Source organism: Lithobates pipiens, unplaced genomic scaffold, assembly GCF_037356315.1.
Source record: "Lithobates pipiens isolate NorthernLeopardFrog02 unplaced genomic scaffold, aLitPip1_a1.2 Scaffold_8, whole genome shotgun sequence".
NCBI lineage: Eukaryota > Metazoa > Chordata > Amphibia > Anura > Ranidae > Lithobates > Lithobates pipiens.
Genome location: NW_027507903.1, coordinates 579,443,526 through 579,463,706, shown reverse-complemented (window position 1 = coordinate 579,463,706; position 20,181 = coordinate 579,443,526).

Genomic DNA, 20,181 nt, shown 5'->3' with positions numbered 1-20,181 from the left:
CCACAAAGCAACTCATTCACTCCTTGATTATTTCCTGCCTTGACTACTGTAACTCTCTCCTTAATGGCCTACCCTTAAGCAGGATATCCTCCCTTCAGTCTATTATGAGTTCTGCTGCTAGACTAATATACCTCACTAGCTGATCCGGGATTGCTGCTCCTCTCTGCCAGTCCCTTCACTGGCTCCCCCAACACACTGTGTAAAATTCAAAATGCTAACCATAACATACAAGGCCATTCACAACATCGCCCCATCTACATCACCAACCTCATCTGCAAATATCGCCCAAATCGTCTCCTCCGCTCCTCCCAGGACCTCCTGCTCTCTAGCTCCCTTGTTACCTCCTCCCATGCTCGCCTTCAAGACTTCTCCAGAGCCTCTCCCATCCTTTGGAACTCCCTGCCCCAGTATATCCAATCAGCACCTACCATTTCCACCTTTAGAAGATCCCTGAAAACTCATTCATTCAAGGAAGCCTATCTCACACCCACCTAACTGTCCCCGAGCCACCCCCATCAAATCATTCTCTGCAGCTATTACCTTTTGTACCACCACACCCTCCCTTTAGAATGTAAGCTCTATGAGCAGGACCCTCCCATACCTTTTGTGTTGAACTGTACTGTAATTGTGTTGTCCCCCCTATACATTGTAAAGCGCTGCATAAATTGTTCACGCTATATAAATCGTGTATAATAATAATAATAATAATAATAATAATAATAATAATCTGTCTGGCAAGCCGACAGTGGGAACATGGAGGAGCTCCTCCCCACATATGTGGCTTAGGCGGGCAGCAGATATACTGACATCCCCATGCCAAATGCGGGTGGAGCCTACACACCGGGTGTCTGGGAACAAGCAGGATGGTCTATATGACCCATCCTGAACCACCCAGTGGACAGATGGTAAATGACGGCCAGATTGTTTTACAAATCATAATTGAAGGGGACACATCATAAAGTGTAGTACCATGCTGATAATACATTGTAAGAAAAAGGAAAAGAACAAACAATGAATATATAAAACATAATGAACCAAACAAAAATAATTGTAAATAATAATAGCTATAGAATGAAGTAAAATAAAATAGAACAAAATGAAAATAAAATAAAATGAAAAGGGAATAGAAGAGCGTGAAGAGTGCGTACATACTGGATATCATTACAAGAGTCAGATCATTGGGATACAGAGATAGGACAAAGTTAAACTATTGCAATACTAAAGAAGATTATATGCATATAGCAGAACAGAGACCACTCCATATATAGATAGATATAATTTGGCATATATTTAAGTGCATTAAAGCGGTCAGAACAGTAGTATAATGGTGGGCACTTCCTGTAAATAAACTCTAGACATGTATCATGCTTTATACACGAAAATGACAAAAAGGGGAGAAAACGGGCACCTCTACAGATTCAATTCACAGACCCCCGAGGTAAATCCGGGCAGAAAGGGTCTGAAATTGAATGCCTCGTTGAGGCCAGGTGGAGAGGTTGCCCGTAAATTGAATATCTACCTCAACTCACATTGGAGGAGGTGTTTATTAAAATTGCTGCCTCTGGAGTTGAAGTAGATACGATCAAGAAAATGGACTTTGGGAATCGACTTGGAATGAACCAAGGCCATATGGCAGCCAATAGGTGCATCGGGGTCACATTTTCGTATGGTACTGAGATGTTGGTATATCACTTTCCAGGACTCATTCTTAGTCTTCCCAACATAGTAGCACCCACATTTGCATGTGAGTAACTATAATATGTGTGTTCATGTACTGACAATAAGGACATGGTAGGGTCCCAAGAGTTTTACATGCATCACCTCTATGAGATTTGTACTCACTACTCACCACTTTGTCCCCCACAGAGGGTTCTCTCCTATAGGTGACAGCTGGAGAGCTAGGAACGAAAGGTGCCAGGGTCTAGTCCATAGTTAATAAATGCCAGTATTTGTTTAGAATATGTTTAACCCGCTTGTGTTGTAATGAATAAGTTGTAATAATTCTTGTAACATCATTGGGGGGGGGGGGTTGTTTCTGTGTATTTAGTAGATACTCTTTATATTTTTCTGTCTTAAAAGTCCCACTGGGTGACCTTTAAAATAATAGTAGTGGTAAAAAAAAAAGCACTTGTGGGCTTAACTAATAATTTATTTGTGCAATTCTGGTAGGAGGTATGTCCCATGCCTGCATATTTTTGCTGAAAGGTGTCCCTTGTTCCCATCTCAAAAAGTTGAGAGGTATGCCAATGTAAGGAAGACATTTTTGTTGACTGCCGATGTAAGGGCCCTTTCACACCGGCGCGTCTCTGAAGAGAAATCCGCTTGCTCAGCAGGGGATCTCTCTGCTGATCCCTGCTAAGCAGGGGGATGACAGGATATGCAGAGCAGACACCAACACAGCCCGTTCTCGTCTATGGGGCAATCGCCTGTCCGTTTCCATCTGATTTTGGTGGACAAGATCAGATAGGATGGCTGTCTGTGGTAGAGGGCAGTGCGATGCCTGATTCAATGCATTGCACAGCTCCCTTTTTTTTTGTATGAACTTTAAGTGTATAAAATTTACCTTTCGTTCATGGCAATGGACAGCAGCATGAATCGCTGCATTGCCATACAGTGCCATGTAATTTGGTAGTGTGCACTGCGATTATATGCTATGTCCTAGCGGTGACAAACATTTTACTGCATTGTAAAACATCTGTCACCACACATTGTGAGGTTGATCTCAGTGGCGGCTGGTGAAGTTTTTGGATGGGGGGGCACTAGACTCCCACTTCTCATAAACCACAACCCTTAAATAATCCACCTACTCTGTCTCCTGTATGCCACTTCCCTCCACCCATAGTGTCAGGAGTATATAGCTCACATCACAGGACAGAGTATACAGTCACAGCATCACAGGACAGATTATATATCTAGATAACATATTGAAAATGTTAATGTTTAAATCAACTGTTAAAGAATGCAATAAATGTACCACGAATCAGTAATTTTTTTTACAACAGCAAACAAATTTTATTGTACAACAAACAACAACAAAAAAACTCAATCAGAGTAAAGGTGACTGAATACAAATTCACGTTAGTGCCGGTAGAACTATTTGAAAATAAAATTTGCTCTCCTTTCTTTCTGGCTTGCAAATTTCTCAATGACCTTCTGGTTGAAGTCAGTCTTCTCCGTCACCACTCTCTTTTCCATTGACAGCATGGCCAATGCATTCAGCCTTTCCTGGGTTATGCTATTTCTCATAAAAGTCTTGATTCTTTTTAAGGTTGAGAAGAACCTCTCAAATTCTGCTGTGGTCATGGGTGTGGTGATGAGGATCTTTAGCAGAGTGACAGTCTCTCTAAATACATGAGCAAGATTGCTCTCCACAAACAGCTGGAATGGGTCCACAGCACCATTACAATTTTTGAAATCTTCAGTGCGGTAGATGAGACCAAGCTCTGTCTTTAACTTATTCTTATTCAGCAGTAGATAGGCCTTCAAAGTCTCATGGAAACTCCATTGCGTACTGTTCAAACCTATCTGCTTGAAGCAAGGGGGCACTAACAAGGTGTTTTGTGAAGGAGAAACATTGCATGGTGTGTAATAGTATGATATCACAGACCTATAGGGAGAAGGATAAAAATAAAAATTAGGTAGTGATGACAAAATGTCAATGTCATGTCTGTTAGCTTCCTGACCATCAGAAATGCATGAAACTTGACGTATTTACTAAGAATGTCTTGTCCATGTGTTTGGAGTTCTGAGAAATTATGGATTCAAACACACTAAAACTGATCTCCCTTCATAACTTAAAACTGGTAATTTTAAAATGTTAAGTTTAAAGTTATAAAGGGAGATCAGTTTCAGTGGTTTTGTTCAGTGGTTTTGAATCCATCATTTCTCAGAACTCCATACACATGGACAAGACATTCTTAGTAAATATGTCAAGTTTCATGCATTTCTGTTGTTCAGGCAGCTAACGCAGATGAAGGCTGTAATACTAATGTTATCCACTAGAGGGAATAACAAATCCTTTTAGATCACATAATTTTTATATGAATATTGTAAGAAAAATATTTTTCTTTCCTATCTTCATATCTATAAGGGAGCTATCAAAAAGACAAATATTGCAACAAATAAAAACTCACCTCGGTTGCAATGCATTTATGTTCTCCTGGATTCAGTGAGCCCCGCCTCTTTGGTTGAGAACCACCTTGACTGCTTTGGTCAACCAGGGATGGGATAGAATCTCTGCAAAATGTATGAACAATGATAATAAAAAAAATGTATAATAATAACAACAACACATGGAAACGGAGGAATACAGCTGCTACCTGATCTTCTGTATGTCCCGCTGGAACTGCTGGATGCTCCCCTTAATGTGGACTGAATCTACTGTATGTCCTTCTTCTGGAGTTTGGCATAGATGCGGCATGATGTTGTGGAAAAGCGTAAGAAAATATTTAAAATCCTGATCCTCCAGCAGCACGGCAAAGCCTGCTGCCTCTCTCATGGTAACAGTGTCAAAGTTACCCGAGTCTCGCATGGTTTCAAAACAGCGGATGAGGTCCTCTCTGTGCTCAAACACTGTATTGACGGCACGGCTGTGGAAGTTCCATCTGACACTGCTTGATGTCGGTAGTCTATGGGCAACTACTTTATCAAGTACATCTGTGCACCTGGGTGATCTCGAAAAAAAAGCTGGCAAATCCTCCAAGGTTTGCAAAAAAAACCCTTTCTTGTACGTTGTTTTTGGCATCAATGTAGCGCAGTACAAGCACAAGTTTGCACTGTGTGGCAATATCAGTGATCTCCTCTGCCTGAATTGAGATGAAATTGCTGCTCTGTGCTTCTTGAATAATGTGCCCCTTCACTACAGACAGCATACAGTCCAATAGCTCATTCTGCACAGTTTTTGAAGTTCCCTTAAAAACAGTGGCATTCTCAAGGTGCTCTTTCAAAACTCCATCAAGAGAATCAACAAAATCAACCAAGCCAAAGAATATCCCAGGATTTTTGGAGCTCTCACTCTCATCATGGCCACGCAAAGCCAGCTCAAATGCACCACAACATTTCACACAGTCTATTATCCTAGACAGGATGTGTGAATTTTTTGTGACCTCTTCATTATGTCTTCTAATGGCAATTCTGTAACCTACATCAAGCTGTTCACCAATGCTACGCTTCCCAAAAAACTTGAGCCTCATAACATTGTCAAGCTGGATTTGGGTAGTTTCATGCCGCTTGCATTTTTCAGTGAGATGCTTTAGGTCGTTAATAGGGATGAGCCGAACACCCCCCGGTTCGGTTTGCACCAGAACTTTCGAACGGACCCCAAATTCGTACGAACTTTAGAACCCCATTGAAGTCTATGGGACTCGAACGTTCAAAATTAAAAATGCTAATTTTAACGGTTAATATGCAAGATACTGTCCTAAAAGGGGTTTGGGGACCTGGCTCCTGCCCCAGGGGACATGGGTCAATGCCTAAAATGTTTTTAAAAATGGCTGTTTTGGCGGGAGCACTGATTTTATTGACGATTAAAGTGAAAAAAAAGTGAAATATTCCTTTAAATATGGTGCCTGGGGGGTGTCTGTAGTATGCCTGTGAAGTGCCACGTGTTTCCCGTGTTTAGAACAGTCCCTGCACAAAATGACATTAAATGGAAATAACATCATTGAAAACTGCTTGCGGTTTTAATGTTATATCTGGTTCCTGCAATATGGTTGAAAATCATTGAGAAAAATGGCATGGGTAGCCCTCCCTGCCCATTACCAGCCTATTTGGGTCTTGTACGCATATTAAGGGGAACCCCGTACCCATATTAAAAAAAGGAAATGCGTGTGGCCCCCAGGCCCTATATACTCAGAACAGCAGTATACAGGCGGTGCAAACAAGACAGGGACTGTGTAGGTTTGTTGTGTTAAGTTAAATCGGTTTGTAATTTTCAACTGGTACATTTTTAAAAAGTAGCTCCAGTCAAAAAAACTATTTTTAAGCTTTTTGGAAAACATAGGGAAGGGTTATCACCCCTGTATAATTTGTTTTGTCGTCCATCTTTTTTCATCTCACTTGCTGTTGTCTCCTTCCGTTTGCAAGTAGGAGATGTTTGAAAGTTGGATGTTTGAAAGTAGGGGCCTGCCCTATATGCTCTGCAGAAATGGCGGAACAAGGTGTTGGTTTTGCCACAACATTGTAAGCCCTCAAAGTGACTCTTGGTGGGCGCTGGAGCGCCCTGCTGTAAACGATTATATCAAGAATTGTAATTACATGCCATTGTTGAACAGTGGTAGAAAAATTGACCTTTGGTGGTTGTGGTGCTGGTGCCACAACACTATAAGTCCTCACAGTTACTCTGGGTGGGCACAGGAACGGGCCCTCCTGTGAAATATTATATCAAGAATTGTAATTACATGTCCCTGTTAAACAGAGGCAGAAAAATTGGGCCTTAGGCACTGGTGCTGGTGCCACGACACTGCAACCTCTCCCATATACTTTAGTTTTATTGCAGGAATTAGCCCTGCTGCAAAGCATTGCATCAAAAATTGTACTTAAACGCCCGTTAAACAGGGGCAGAAAAATTGGGCTTTAGGCACTGGTGCTGGTGCCACCACACTGCAACCTCTCCCATATACTCTAGTTTTATTGCAGGAATTAGCCCTGCTGCAAAGCATTGCATCCAAAATTGTAATTAAACGCCCCTGTTAAATGGGCAGAAAAATTGGGCTTTAGGCACTGATGCTGGTGCCACCACACTGCAACCTCTCCCATATACTCTCGTTTTATTGCAGGAATTAGCCCTGCTGCAAAGCATTGCATCAAAAATTGTAATTAAACTCCCCTGTTAAACAGGGGCAGAAAAATTGGGCTTTAGGCACTGGTGCTGGTGCCACCACACTGCAACCTCTCCCATATACTCTAGTTTTATTGCAGGAATTAGCCCTGCTGCAAAGCATTGCATCCAAAATTGTAATTAAACGCCCCTGTTAAACAGGGGCAGAAAAATTGGGCTTTAGGCACTGGTGCTGGTGCCACCACACTGCAACCTCTCCCATATACTCTAGTTTCATTGCAGGAATTAGCCCTGCTGCAAAGCATTGCATCAAAAATTGTAATTAAACGCCCCTGTTAAACAGGGGCAGAAAAATTGGGCTGATGGCATCACCCGGAACCAGAAATGTTCTTCCAACATATCAGCGGAGGAGGAAGAGGATAGACAATCAACATAACAGGACAGTCACTCAGCATCAGCATAGGCAGTCTTGAAGGGATGTGATATTTCAAAAAAAAATTATTCGGTTACATCAGCTTCAGGTGCTTGGTAGCTGTGGGTGATCCAAGACTGATTCATCTTGATGATCGGTAACAAAGCCACCAGCAGCACTGAAGGTGCGTTCCGAAAGAACGCTGGATGCAGGACAGGCCAGTAGCTCAATTGCATACTGTGCAAGCTCTGGCCAGTGATCCATCCTCAAGACCCAGTAAGCCAGAGGATTTTCGGTGGGAAAGGTGTCCAAGTCTGACCTTGCCCCTAGGTATTCCTGCACCATGTAAATCAGACGCTGGCGATGGTTGCTGTGATCATACCTTGGGGCTGCGGACTAAAAAATTGTCTGAAAGCATCAGTCAGACGGCCACCTTCTCCACCGCTCCTTCTGACCGATGCCTCAGCAACACGTTGTCCAGGACCAGGAGTTTGTAACCTCCCAGTCTCTGGGAACGCGTTGCACAGACCTTTCTGCAAGGCCTCCCAGAGATGTCTCATCCCCTGCTCCCTCTGCGATGGCAAGATAAGGTCGGCAACCTTACCCTTGTACCGTGGATCAAGGAGAGTGGCCAGCCAGTAATGGTCCCTCTCCTTGATCCGAAGAATACGAGGATCCTTCCGCAGGCTTTGCAGGATCAGGGAGGCCATGCAGCGTAGGTTAGCTGAGGCATTCGGTCCAGAGTCCTCTGGGTCACTAAGGGCAACATGATCCGCAGCTACCTCCTCCCAGCCACGTACAAGTCCACGTGTTTCTTGGGACTGTAAATCATCCCTACAAGACTGCTGCTGCTGATGCTGAGTGCCAGCCTCCACCTCCATGCTGACACAATCATCCTCCTCCTCCTCTTCCTCCTCCTCATCCTCTTCCTGTGTGATGGGTGGCACAGCAGGAACACTGTCAGGATAAAGGGGGCCTTGAGAGGCAAGGAAGTCCTCCTCTTCCTGCCTCTGTTCTGCCTCAAGGGCCCTGTCCATTATTCCACGCAGCGTATGCTCCAAGAGGTGGACAAGAGGTACAGTGTCACTGATGCATGCACTGTCACTGCTCACCATCCTTGTGGCCTCCTCAAACGGTGACAGGACAGTGCATGCATCCCTGATCATGCCCCACTGGCGTGGTGAGAAAAAACCGAGCTCCCCTGACCCTGTCCTGGTGCTGTAGTCGCACAGGTACTCATTGATGGCCCTCTGCTGCGTGTGCAGCCGCTGCAGAATGGCCAACGTTGAGTTCCACCTGGTGGGCATGTCACATATAAGGCGGTTCTTGGGCAGGTTCAACTCCTTTTGGAGCTCAGCCAGCCAAGCACAGGCATTAAATGATCGGCGGAAATGCACACAGACTTTCCTGGCCTGCTTCAGGACATCCTGTAAGCCTGGGTACCTGCCCAAGAACCGCTGCACCACCAGGTTAAGGACGTGAGCCACACAGGACACATGGGTCAGTTGTCCCTGTCGGAGGGCGGAGAGGAGGTTGGTGCCATTGTCGCAAACCACCATTCCTGGCTTAAGCTGGCGTGGCGTCAACCACCTCTCGGCCTGCCCCTGCAGAGCTGACAAAACATCCACCCCAGTGTGGCTCCTGTCCCCCAAACAAACCAGCGCAAGCACGGCATGGCATCGTTTTGCCTGCGTACTTGCGTAGCCCCTGGAACACCTACGGAGCACCGCTGGTTCTGAGGACAGAGCACTGGAAGAGGCAATGGAGGAAGAAGAGGAGGGGGTGGAGGAGAGAGGTGTGTCACAACCAATAGTAGCATTTTGGAGGCGTGGTGGCGGAACAACCTCCAACACTACTGCACCTTGTCCTGCATCCTTCCCAGCTGCCAGACGAGTGACCCAATGGGCCGTGAAAGACAGGTAACATCCCTGTCCATGCCTGCTGGACCATGAGTCAGCGGTAATATGCACCTTACCGCTGACCGCCCTGTCCAGCGAGGCAAGGACATTGCCTTCCACATGCCGGTAGAGAGCCGGAATCGCCTTCCGTGAGAAAAAGTGGCGTTTGGGGACCTGCCACTGAGGAACCGCACATTGTACAAACTCACGGAAGGGGGCCGAGTCTACCAACTGAAAAGGCAGCAGTTGAAGTGCTAGCAATTTAGCCAAGCTAGCATTCAACTGCTGGGCATGTGGATGGCTGGGAGTGAACTTCTTTCGCCGGTCTGGGGCAGGGACATTTGCCTGCTATAATCGGACGTGGGTGTACTGCTAGCAGAGTGCCCGGAAGAACTTGGCTGTGACACACCTAATTCTACACCTTCATTCCTCTCAGAGCAGGTTTCAGAGAGGACTGAAGGTCTAGTGGGGTTGGAGATGCCAGCTGATGAGGAGCAAGGAGAGGTCCGCTTTGTTCTTTGGTGTGGGTCTTTGAGGTACGCTTGCCAACGAGCTGCATGGCAGGTCAACATATGTCTGGTCAAGCATGTGGTGCCCAAGCGGCTTGAGACATATGTTGCAAATAGCAGCGGTGCGATCTGATGCACTCGTCTCAAAAAAGGCCCACACCAAAGAACTTTTAGAATAACGCGCAGAGGCAGCGCCCTGCACAGGCGGAGCTCTGCGGTGGGATTCAGTCGGTGTGCTGCCCCTAAGCTGGCCCCCGGAGGACATCCTGCCTTGTTGGACATGTGCCTCCTCCTCCTCCTCCTCCTCTTCCTCCTCTCTCCTACCAGGCACCCACGTGGAGTCAGTGCCCTCATCATCCCCTCCCTCTTCATCGCTGTAGCAAACCTGGCAGTATGCTGCAGCTTGTGGAACATGACTGCCAGATTGCTGTCCTTCTTGAGCATCCCCTCTCTCTGCGCTCACGCTACTGCCTTCCTCTAGCTGAGTGTCATCATCAGAGCCTACAAAACACTGGACATCCTCCTGGAGCATGTACCCAACACTGTGCTCAAAGAGTTCAGGAGACTCCTCAGGAGGACGTGGTGGATCAAGGGAAGGAGTCACTGATGATGACATTGAGAGGAGGGAAGACGATGCGTTGGCAGCTGCTTTGCTAGTACCCTGAGACTGGGTGAGAGAGGATGAGGAGGATGAAGAGGGCTTGGTCATCCACTCTACCAAGTCGTTGGCATGTTGCGGTTCAACATGTCCAGCTGCCGAAAAGAAGGACAAGCGTGTCCCATGGCCACGTGCTGATGACAATGCACCGCGTCCACGACCAGCACTGTTGTCTCTAGACACAGAGCCTGCTTGCCCTCTTTTATCGGCTCGCGCCTGTCTGCCTCTCCTTGCTGGCCTTCCAGACATGGTAATGGCCTGAAGGGAGTTGGGTAAAACAGCAGTTGGGTAGTGTATATTGTGCTGAAGGCACAAAACACCCACTAACTCCTGCAGATGCCTTTATTATAGAACACCAGAGATAAAGGAGTATACTGTAATGGAGTCACACAACACCCACTAAGCACTGCAGATGGCTCTATTAGAGAACAGCAATAAAGGGTAGATACAGGTGTATATTGTGCTGGAGGCACACAACACCCACTAACTCCTGCAGATGCCTTTATTATAGAACACCAGAGATAAAGGGGTATATACAGATGTATACTGTGCTGTGCTGGAGGCACACACAACTTCCAATAACTCCTGCAGATGGCAAGTGGGCTCAAATAGAGAAGAGCTATGTAGGTGGATATAGCTGTGTGTACTGGGTACAGAGCACGCAGACAGCACGCACAAGCTCCTAACACTACTGACTGCAAGCTCTATTATAAAAGATAGATCACTAGCTATATAGGTGAGGTGAATATAGCGGTGTATACTGCGGTCAGGGCAAGCAGACAACAACCACTACAGAAGAGCAAGATCGAAAATTGGCCGATAACGATCGGTGTGTACTGTGTTGAAGGTACACAGAACACCCACTAACTGCTTCAGACGCCAATACACTACACAAGGCCGCCGCGCTGGTGGCCTTATATAGTGTGGGGCGTGTACTACACAGCCTGAGCTATGATTGGCCACAGGCATCCTGCCTGTGGCCAATCATGGCTCTCCTCTCTGCTGGCGCTGTGATTGGCCAAGCATGCGGGGTCACAGTGCATGCTTGGCCAATCATGAGCCAGCAATGCACTGCGATGACGCAGTGCATTGTGGGCCGTGAGCGCCACACGAATTTGGCGCGAACGGCCCATAATGTTCGGAATTCGCCCAACGGGAGAACAGCCGATGTTCGAGTCGAACGTATGTAAGTTTGGATGTCTGGATACCGGCTATTTGAGGATGCGTGCGTATCGTTTCAGCCAGGGGTTCCATCAAAAGGGCAAAGATCAGGGGCGACAGTGGGCACCCCTGACGAGTGCCATTTGTAATGTGGAAGGAGTCGGAGAACATACCTTCAGTATAAACCATGGCTGAGGGCTTGGAATATAAAGCAGAGATGGCTGAATTAATAGTACCGAAAATGCCAAATTTATTGAGAACCTGACCCAGATACCCCCAGTGGACCATATCAAAGGCCTTCTCTGCATCTAGAGTCAGAAGCAGAGAAGGGACACCTGATATTTCGGCTGCATGAATTAAATTTAGGATCCTCCTGGTTGCATCCGGCGCCTGGCGCCCAGGGATAAAGCCCACCTGATCGTTTTTAACCAGTGTGGAAAGGATACTTGATACCCGATTTGCCAAAATTTTTGCAAAGACCTTCAGGTCCACATTTAGTAAGGATATAGGCCTGAAGTTCTGAGGTTTATCTGGGGATTTACCTGGTTTTGGAAGTGTCCCTATTGTGGCGGATAACATTTCCGACGGAAACGAGGAGTCTACCGTGGCTTTCCTAAAGGTGTCAAGAAGGTACCCACCCAAAATTGGGTAGAATGCCTTATAATATTCCGCCGAAAAGCCGTCAGGGCCTGGGGATTTATTTAAAGGCATGTCCAAAATCGTTTTGGATAGCTCACTCAAAGAAATTGGTTCGTTTAAGATATCTAGTTGTGACTGGCTTATCTTAGGGAGAGAAATTTTCTCCAAAAATCCCTGTATCGCGGCAGGGGAGGGTTGAGGGATGGACGCGTCGTCCTTCAGATTGTAGAGAGCGTTATAGTAATCACGAAATGCGTTCGCAATATCTTTAGGATTGGATAGTTTAGAACCAGTTACGGGGTGATAAATAAAAGGGATTTTCTGCTGAATCGACCTCTCTTTTATTTGCTTGGCTAGAAGTTTCCCCGCCCGGTTACCCTGTTGATAAGATCTAGCTTTCCAATTTGCTAGTAACCTAGTTTGACGTGAAATTAACAAGAGGCGTAGCTCGTGTCTCAAATTGTCTAACTGATTGCCTATAGAGGGGTCAGGGGAACGTTTGTTGGCTGAGTCCAAGTGCTCTATTTGGGAGATGAGGGATTGCACCTTCATGTTGGACTGTTTTCTGGCCGAGCTGCTCATTTTAATGAGGATGCCCCTCACAAAAGCCTTGTGAGAGTTCCAAAGAATAAAAGGATCTGTCACCGATGGGGCATTGAGCTCGAAAAAACCACGCAGTTCAGTTGCGATCTCTGCCTTAAATTTCGGGTGAGAAAATAAAAATGTGTAATTTTTCCACCTATTTGCCCTTGTTTCTGTACGCCACCCCTCCACCTCAATAGATATCGGAGCGTACTCCTCTATGTTTCTTTTGAGCATTAGAATAGTAAGCTGTAGGATAGTGGGAGCTTTGTAGTTGCGGATGCTTGGAGCTGCGGAAATGCGTTTCCTGCAAACACAGGACATCGCTCCGCAGATTCCTCGCCTCTCTCCAGAGTAGCCCCCGCTTCTGCGGGCTATTCAGCCCCCTGACATTGAATGAGGTAATCTTGAAACCCATTCTGCTGACCTCCGGTGTCAGAGTCAGCACAACAGGTCAGATAGGCAATAACTAATAGCAAAATTAACAAACTGCACAATATTAACAGTAAAACAAACAGAAAACAGACCGAAAAAAAAAGGGAAAGACAATCCGTCAAGGTAAGTGGTCCCCAGGATTAGTACTGCATATAGGTATATGAATGGTCCTTTGGCCTACTGTAGAGGCGTTGCTTTGGAGTGTTCCACGCTTTGTGCACCAGAAAGTGCGCAATCGAAAACAGTCAAAAATGAAAAAAAAATAACAATAACAAGGAAAAAACAGAAATAAAATCAGGCGATTCAAAGAATCTGTAGGGATAATACCCTTAATCAACAGAGGGCATAAAAAGAGCTAGAGAATCCACCGAGTTCCGGAGCTCTAAACTGAAATACTGTAATGAGTACCTGGGTCATCACTTTGTGCCGGGTCTGGACCAGGTGGGGGAACCTGGGCGTGGGGATGAACCCGCAGAATGGGTATCTTCTTCCCTTGGGAAAATACGCCAGTCACTCAGAAGACGGATGCCCTCTGTCACTGACTTGATTGTGAAAGTCTTCCCTTCATAGGAAACCACCAGTTTAGCCGGGTATGCCCACTTGTAGGGGATACGATGATTCCTTAAGGGTTTTGTAATAGTCGCCATATTTCTTCGCCTTTGCATTGTAAAGGAAGATAGGTCAGGGAAGAAGGATAGACCTTGGGCTGATTCTGGTAAGTTTTCAGGGTTTCTGACTTGCAAAAGGAATTTGTCTTTGGTTTGAAAGAAGTGAATTCTGGCAATTGTATCTCTGGGCAAGTGATCCGGAATATGCTTGGGCTTGGGTAGCCTGTGGATCCGATCAATAGCTAGATCATACATAGAGGCATCAGGTAAAGCGTCCTGCAACATTTTTTGGAAGTGAGCTTGCAACTCCGCTGGCTTAACTGCCTCTGGGATCCCGCGGATCTTTATATTGTTTCTCCTTGATCGGTCTTCAAGGTCAGCCAGTTTTTCTTTCATCAAAGTAAGCTCATCATCTCTCTCATTATGGGCATCGATGACTTCATTAATAGTCCCTGCAAATTCGCCCATTTTATGCTCTATATGTGAGACCCTGTCTCCCACCGCTTTGACCTCTGCTTTAAAGCTGCTTGCAAGAGACAAAATGTCAGCATGTATGGTACTGCGAAGAGATACTAGCATATCCTTCAATGTGGTGTCAATTACAGGTTGGTTGCTAGTGGGGAATTCCAAGATGGAGTCCTGTAATTCCCTAGTGTCGTTTAGGGAAACATCACCAAAGTGTGGTTGCTTTGCCTTCACTGGGCTGGTAGTAGAGGACGCCGCTGGTGAGGTGAGCCTATCCCCCGGGGAAGATCCCGAACGGGGCTGCCTGTGCTCAGTGTTAGGGGAGTGATCCTCTCCCTGTGTGCCACGTTCCCTGACATGCTGCTTACCGGCGCCATCTTGGGCCTGTGCATTGCGGGGCTGGCGGTAGAAGTCCGTCATCCTGCTCAGTCTCTTGGCTTCCTTTCTTCGGCGGGACATGATCACCTCGTTTGCCCGGACCTGGAGAGGTAAGTTGTGCTGAGAAACGAGGCCCAGGTATGCGGTAATAAGCTCCGGAATGCTGCGGTGGACAGAGCTCTCTAACTACGCGGCCATACTCCTCGGCTGCCGGCCACGCCCCCCCAAAATTCACTTTTTTAAATAAAAAAATAAGACAACATTAAAGTTACCCCAATTTTTTTCTATATTGTGAAAGATAATGTTATACCGAGTAAATTGATACCCAACATGTCACACTTCTAAATTGCGCCCACTCGTGGAATGGCGTCAAACTTTTACCCTCAAAAATCTTCATAGGCAACGTAAAAAAAATTCTTCAGGTTGCATCTTTGCATTACAGAGAAGGTCTAGTATTATTGCTCTCACTCTAACGATCGTGGTGATACCTCACATGTGTGGTTTGACCACCGTTTTCATATGCGAGCGCTACTCACGTTTACGTTTGCTTCTGCACACGAGCTCGTCGGGACCGGGCACTTTAAAAAAAAAATATATATCTTATTTATTTTATTTATTTTTTCACTGTTTTAAAAAAAAAAAAAAAATGGTGTCACTTTTATTCCTATTACAAGGAAATATATGAGATCTGGGGTCAAAAAGTCCTCAGAGCTCGTATTTGGACTAAAATGCTAAAAAGGTTTGTGAAATCAAGGAGATGCATATCAGCAAGGTAAAAATGCTCCACACTCCCCTATCATATCAGTATGTTATTAGCACAGAGCACCCAACAAGCCAAGCAAAATCATTTAGGGTCCTTTCACACGGGGTGGATCAGTGCTGATCCGCCCTGTGGATATCCGCTTGCTCAGCAGGGATCGCCGGAGCGATCTCTGCTGAGCAGGAAAATTACAGGTCTGTCTCTGCACAATGCGCAGGGATGGACCTGTCACAGCGCCGCTCTCCCCCATGGGAGATCGGGTGACGACGGACCGATCGGGTGACGACGGACTGCAGTGTCCGTCGTCACCCGATCCGATCCGATGCCGGTTGGAAAAATAGCTTTTTCCTCCGTCACACTTTTTCGTATCGGATCGGGTCGGATGTCAGCAGACATGTCACCGCTGACATCCGACGCTCCATAGAGGTCTATGGAGCATCCGTTCAGTTCCGCCTGAAAAACTGACAGGCGGACCTGAATGGATCGTCCATGTGAAAGGGGCCTTAGTCTTTGCCAGCAAATGATTTGGAGTAACAAGCAGACCATTTCATTGTTTGCACTTTGCTGATAAGAATACTGCATGTTACATCTCCTCCTGCAAGCACTGAACATTATTTTTAACCTCAAACCTGCTTGATATATTCTAATAAAACATTTTTAAAATGGATCATATTACTGCTCAATGTGTCTGCGTAAATGGTTGCATTTTAAAACATATTTTAACTTGCTTAAATAATTTTTTCAGCTCTACACACTCTGGAGAATATTTACACTCTCCCTCCGCTCGAGCTGAGGAACGGAGCCGCAGACGTCACTTCCGGCTTTCGTCTGCTTCACAAAACCCGGAAGTGACCTGGGGTTTGAACAACAATCACAGTGATTTTACGGCGGAAGCTAGTCTGCGTTCTGCATTGCGGGTTAAATACCCGCAAATGAAGCGCCATGTAAGCAATCTTGTGATTGCATCGATGTGGTGCTTCCCATAGTGCACTGCGTCTGGCAGTGTTAAATTACTTTTTTTTTTTATGTCTTAAAAGGGCCGTTTAAAAAAAAAATTCTCTGTCACTTTCACTTGTTACTCTCCATCTCATAAAAATCCATTGACACATTGGCAACACAACTTCCAGCATGACTTAGGGAGGCAACTTGGACACGACTTGAGTATGAATCACAGCACGACTTGGGGCGACTTCAACACGACTTGGGGCGACTAACAAAAGGACTTCAATTCGCCCCCAGGCCAGGCAACTTTGGCTGTGGCCAATCACAGAATAATCAGCTCTCGAGGGGGAACTCCACGCCAAATTTTAAATAAAAAACCGGCATGGGTTCCCCTCCAAGAGCATACCAGGCCCTTAGGTCTGGTATGGATTTTAAGGGGAACCCCTACGGCGAAAAAACAGCGTGGGGGTCCCTCCAAAATCCATACCAGACCCTTATCCGAGCACGCAGCCCTGCCGGTCAGGAAAAGAGGTGGGGACAAGCCAGCTCCCCCCCTCCTGAACCGTACCAAGCCGCATGCCCTCAACACAGGGTGCCCCCTTCCCCAAAACACCCACCCCAAAGCACCTTATCCCCATGTTGATGAGGATAAGGGCCTCTTCCGACAACCCTGGCTGTTGGTTGTCGGGGTATGCGGGCCGGGGAGCTTATCGGAATCCAGGAGCCCCCTTTAATAGGGGGTGACCCTGTGACTCTGCCCCTTATGATGTCACAGTCCCAGCATGCCCCGGGACTGTGGCGTCATAATGGGCAAGGTCACGGGTGATATCACCCAGTGACCACGCCCCATGCCTATATAAATCGTTGCGCACCTCATACATGGCATTACAGAGGGAGAGAGCGTTGTGTCAACACCGGAAGAAGAGAAGAGGGATCAAGACGACGGAGAAGACCGGCCACTGATAGCAAAAGAGCAGCAAAAGAGCACAAGATACCGGAGGAGCCCTGCAGAAGAACCGGAGAGTGGGAGAAGAACTTAAGACCTGGAGAACAGAGCAGGAGAAGAACTTGACACCGGGAGAAGAGGCCGGAGAGAGCGGAAAAGTCAGAAGAAACCCCCAAAATCGGAAGAAGACCCTCGGAGCTGCCTAATAAATTACTTTAAAAACCTGTCTAGTGTGTTTTTTTATTGACACATTTATTCCCTCAGGTGAATGGGTAGGGGTACGATCTACTCATTCACATAGGTTGGGGGGCAGGGACATGGGGGACCCCTTATTAAAGGGGGTTCCCGGACTCCGATAAGCTCCCCGGCCCGCAGACCCCAACAACCAACGGCCAAGGTTGTCGGGAAGAGGCTCTTGTCCTCATCAACATGGGGACAAGGTGCTTTGGGGTAGGGGGGCCGCAAGGCGCCCCCCTTTCCCAAAGCACCCACCCCCCATGTTGAGGGCATGTGGTCTGGTACGGTTCAGGAGGGGGGGCGCTCACTCGTCCCAACCCCCTTTCCTGACCGGCTGGGCTGTGTGCTCGGATATGGGTCAGATATGGATTTTGGGGGGACCCTCATGACGTTTTTTTGGCGTAGGGGTTCCCCTTAAAATCCATACCAGACCTAAGGGCCTGGTTTGCCCCTGAAGGGGAACCCATGTCGGTTTTTATTATGAGAGAGCCGACTTTTCCTGTTAAGTTGCTTCAAAATAGATGGAGATCCGACTTGGAGGCGACTTCCATTGAATGCTATGGGTACAAGGTGCCTAGAAGTTGGATTGAAGTAGTACAGGAACCTTTTCTGAATTCGGAGCGACTGCAGTAGTGTGCATTAAGACGGATCCATTCACTTACATAGATTTTTTCATGTAGCGTGACTTGAGGTGACTAGGGGTGACTTGAAGTCGGATCCAAAGTTGCCCCTGTGTGAATGGACTCAAACTCATACAGGTGTCTTTACAAAGCACAAACAATACCATTGCTGATGCAAATTTAAAATTAGTCACAATGTTTTGCGCTTTTTATTATTTCCAGATAATCATAATTTGAGCCCAAAAAATTAGATATGTGTACTAGCGATGGGCTTGCGGTTCACCCGGCGGTCGGTTCGCGGCAAATTTTGCGTGTTCGCGATTCGCCAAACCGGCGGACATATGCGTTTACATTGTGAAAGAACGTTGACCCATGATGACACATCCATCATGGGGTACAGGACAGCCAATTGAGACATTTCAGCACATGGATAATTGGACATTCCCCCTACCTTATAAATAAACCCTGATCTGGCGGCAATTTTACATTCTGTCTTTTGTCAGTGTAGGGAGAGGTTGCTGTGTGGAGCAGGGACAGACTGTAGTGACACAAATACCTAGCTATTAGGTCCACAAAAGTCCTTTTAAGGACTGGTATAGGTGTACAGTATATAGGGTTCTGGTGCACTGCTGCTGACTGCTGTGCTGCTGATTGCTGAGTGCACTGCTGACCGATTCTGCAGCTGTCGTTTGTCAGTGTAGGGACAGGACGCTGTGTGGAGCAGGAACAGTCAGTTTAATCACTATTACTATTAGATCCACAAAGTATAGGTGTACAGTATATAGGGTTGTACACGTATAATATACTTTCTTTCATATATAGAACGCCTATTATACTTGACTGCTGAGCTGAATACTGACCGATTCTGCAGCTGTCTTTTATCAGTGTAGGGACTGAGGGACAGTCTGCAAATCACTAGCTACTAGGTCTAGTCATAGTATAGTGCATTTCCACTGTGCAGCATTGTGACTGCTGAGCGGTTCTGCAGCGATACTACAAAGAGTGACAAACACAATTTAAAAAAAAGTATTATAACTGGTATGATAGACCAGTGGCCCCCAAAAAGGACAGATTGAAGCGGGGTGTTATATACCTTCTTCCACATACATACTGCACTTCTCTTGAGACTTTTGACACAGGGTCATTTAAAAAATGACAGGCAGAGGAAGAGGCAGGCCCTTCCGCAGGGGTGGTAGGGATAGGGCAGGAGCAACAGACTTGAGCCAAAGTGGCAAATTGCAGAAGGTGCGTGCGATTACATCAAAGGACGCACCAGACTTGGTTGAGTGGCTCACTCAGCCTTACTCTTCTGCACCCTCCTCATGCTCTCGATCTGTACCCTCTTCACTCTCTGCTGTGTGCACCCCCAAAGACACTACCACCAACAGTGCTCTCTATCACGGTGCTGGTGTCAGTGCTCTCTATCACGGTGCTGGTGTGGTGTCAGTGCTCTCTATCTCGGTGCTGGTGTCAGTGCTCTCTATCATGGTGCTGGTGTCAGTGCTCTCTATCTCGGTGCTGGTGTCAGTGCTCTCTATCTCGGTGCTGGTGTCAGTGCTCTCTATCACGGTGCTGGTGTCAGTGCTCTCTATCACGGTGCTGGTGTGGTGTCAGTGCTCTCTATCACGGTGCTGGTGTCAGTGGTCTCTATCACGGTGCTGGTGCCAGTGCTCTCTATCACAGTGCTGGTGTGTTGTCAGTGCTCTCTATCACAGTGCTGGTGTGGTGTCAGTGCTCTCTATCTCGGTGCTAGTGTCAGTGCTCTCTATCACGGTGCTGGTGTCAGTGCTCTCTATCTCGGTGCTGGTGCCAGTGCTCTCTATCACAGTGCTGGTGTCAGTGCTCTCTATCTCGGTGCTGATGTCAGTGCTCTCTATCACGGTGCTGGTGTCAGTGCTCTCTATCACGGTGCTAGTGTCAGTGCTCAGTCTCTATCGCAGTGCTGGTTTCAGACAGTGAGGGAGATAGCAGCGGAGAAGCCAATCAGCAGGCAGTGCCATCACCATGGCTGAGGATCAGCACTGGACTGGCACTTTCGGACCACGGCAGTGGAGCCCTGCATATGTGGGGGTAAGGGCCAGGCATAGGGAGGGGCTCAAGCACAGGTTGGCACACTGGGACACTGGCACAGGACTGTGCTGCCCTGACTGTAG